This window comes from Carcharodon carcharias, chromosome 25, assembly GCF_017639515.1.
Source record: "Carcharodon carcharias isolate sCarCar2 chromosome 25, sCarCar2.pri, whole genome shotgun sequence".
Taxonomy (NCBI): domain Eukaryota; kingdom Metazoa; phylum Chordata; class Chondrichthyes; order Lamniformes; family Lamnidae; genus Carcharodon; species Carcharodon carcharias.
This window is the reverse complement of record NC_054491.1, coordinates 1,876,215-1,879,235: the sequence shown is the minus strand read 5'-3', so window position 1 is coordinate 1,879,235 and position 3,021 is coordinate 1,876,215. Positions and strand designations below refer to the sequence as shown.

At 50.3% G+C, this 3,021-nt stretch overlaps 1 non-coding gene across 1 annotated transcript; it reads left to right on the top strand.

Annotated features, from left to right (window-relative positions):
• Nucleotides 1-2,614: 2,614 nt before the first annotated feature.
• Nucleotides 2,615-2,721, top strand: LOC121269752. Its single transcript, XR_005941402.1, has one exon. It is a non-coding gene; the product is annotated as a U6 spliceosomal RNA (small nuclear RNA).
• The last annotated feature ends 300 nt before the right edge of the window (nt 2,722-3,021 follow it).

Below are 3,021 nucleotides of genomic sequence, written 5' to 3'. Positions count from 1 at the left end.
AAGAAATAGAGGTGGGGGCAGGGTAGGCGAGGGAAGCGGCCACGCAGCAATGATACCTGTATAAACTGACCATTCCTCTGCAACTGAGGCAGTTCTGGCACAGCTACAGTGATATATTTGGTGTCGGGCTCCTAGACTCCCTGCCCAATGTGGAGGCACCAAAGGGCCACCAAGCACTCCGGACCTTACCTCCTCCCCCCAGCACAGACTGTGAGTCCGCAAGCACTTTACTGGACCCTGGAGCAGTTGACTGCACACGTTGTATAATCTCCTCACCAATGCTGACCATGTAGCAATCACTGCTGGAGGTGCTCACAGCCCTTTTACAATCTCAGCATCCTGGTCTGGATCGGTGTCCCCCATGTCGCAGGTTGCCAGGGCAGCCATGCAGCGCATTCATCTCTGGCCATCCGAGGGGTGACCAGCGCTCTCTCTAGGGAGCGTTAAGGGGCCAGGACCAGGAAAAGGTGCTAAGTACATCCATGCTAACCATGTCTCTCTCTCCTTCATGCTAAAGGAGGACCACATAAGGAGCATGGAGCCTAGTGACCTACCTGTATGCTTGATGGCTTACAGAGAGCGGAGAAGACGGAGGAGAGAGTGACTGAGGCTCTTGGCCGAGCAAAGGCGGGAGCAGCAACCTCAGGAAGAAGGAGCTGTTGGGGGTCCCACACACTCTGCCTAGGAGGGACAGCCAGCTGTGGCTGGTTGGCGCCTAGAGACACCCAGGGTCTATAGACACCACCTGACATTCCTGCAGATGACCGAGAACCAGTGTTGCCGACAACAGCTCATGTCTAGGGACCTAGTCGCTCACATCTGCCACTTATTGCAGGTCTTGGCACAAGGGAACATGGAGGGCATCCACTGCCAGTGGCTGTGTAAGTGACTGCGGTGCTCAGTTTCTTTGCCAGTGACTCCTTTCAGGGCTCCACAGGTGACCTCTGTGGGATATCACAAGCCTCCACCCACAAATGCATCGATGAGGTCACGGATGCCATCTTCTCAAGGGCACACAACTTTGTGCATTTCGTCCGGGACTGGGACAGCCAGGATGCAACAGCCATTGGATTCTCCCAGATCTTGTGATTCCCACAGGTGCAGGGTGCGATCAACTGTGCCCATGTGTAACTCGGGTCTCCATTGCTGCACACGATGGACTACATCAACTGCAAGGGATTCCACTCACTGAATGTGCAGCTGGTATGTGACAACCAGAAATTCATCCTTCAGGTATGTGCATGGTTTCCAGGGAGTGTGCATGATGTCTATGTCCTCAGTTGGTCACAGATCCCTAGAGTCTTCCAGCGTCCACAGGAACTGTAGAGTTGGCTCCTTGAGGACAAGGTCTACCCACAGGGGCTGTGGCTGATGACATTTGTGTGGCGGCCTCAGACTGTAGCAGAGTGGAGTAGACCATCGGGATGCTGAAGATGTGATTCTGGTGGTTGGACTGGTTAGGTGGAGCCCTGCAATACTGTCCGCAGAGTGTGTCACACATTGTCGTCATCTGCGCCCTTTACAACCTGGCACTGCAATGGGGAGAGGAGCTGGCTGAGGAGGAGAGGAGGACGCTGACAAGGATGAAGCTGAAGAGGTCCTCAGAGGCGATGATGATGGGGATGAGGCCCTCACACTGGCTAGATGAGGCAGGTGCTTGGGAGGCCCTCTTATCTGCTAGATTTGTGGAGGATGATGACAACAATCAGTGAGGTAATCCCATAGATCCTCACATCGTACCTGTTAACATTTGACTCCACTCTGACAGAGCGAATACGCTCTGTGATAATGCTCCTGTCATGGAGATGCAGTGGAGAAATTAATAATCACTCAATCACAGGAGGATGATGACAGCATGCACTGAGGACATTCCATAGATTTTCACACAGCCCCTGAGAATGTCTGACTCCTGTCTGGCCGAGAGCAGCTCACTTGAGCTCTGTGATCAGTGTCATATCATAGAGATGCAGCCATGAAACTTTAAAAGCATCTGATCTTTTGTCCGCCTTCAGCACCTGAGCACTTCAGGAGCCCCATCACAGGTCACAGATGCTGAAGAGATGGGGGCCACTCCCTCCTTAAAGCTGTTGAGAGCACATTGAGATAATGACGGAACTCTGTGGTGCCTGCCCACTACATTCTGGCAGCAATGACAAGCACTGCCAAGGTGTGGGCATCAGTAATATTTCCAGGGGGTGTGAAGCTGGACCATCACTTTGGTCTGAAGGCTGCACATAGCACAGGGAAGAGGCCCTGGACAGAGACACCTGCCTTTATCTTGTGCAGAAAGATTTCACATCTGAGTGACAAGAGCATCAGAACAAGGAGCCACAGGCAGGGAGACATTCTTGGAAGCTTATTGACAATAGTGAACATTATGTACAAGTGATTAACACCTGTGCCCGGGCTGTGCAACTACATCTTCTTAACATGCTTGGCCTAAATAGCCCAAGTGGTTATGGTACTGGGTTTGTAACCCCAAGATCAAGAGTTCAAATCTCACAATGGCAAACTATGAAACAATGTAACTTCATCTAAAACAGATGGAAACAGGTTTACTCAAAAGAGTATCAAGATAAACCACCACATGGGGCTGACCCTGAAGTAAATTTATGTGCTCGCTTCAGCAGCACATATATTAAAATTGGAACGATACAGAGAAGATTAGCATGGCCCCTGCGCAAGGATGACACGCAAATTCGTGAAGCGTTCCATATTTTTTTAGGCTTGGCCGAAATAGCCAAGTGGTTATGGTACTGGGATTGTAACCCTGAGATCAAGAGTTCAAATCTCACAATGGCAAACTATGAAACAATGTAATTTCATCTGAAACAGATGGAAACGGGTTTGTACTCGAAAGAGTTACAGATGCTGCCAGACCTGCAGGAGTTAGGAGGCTGGTAAAAAGACCTGGTGCGTATTTTTGCTTGGCCTAAATAGCCAAGTGGTTATGGTACTGGGTTTGTAACCCCAAGATCAAGAGTTCAAATCTCACAATGGCAAACCATGAAACAATGTAAT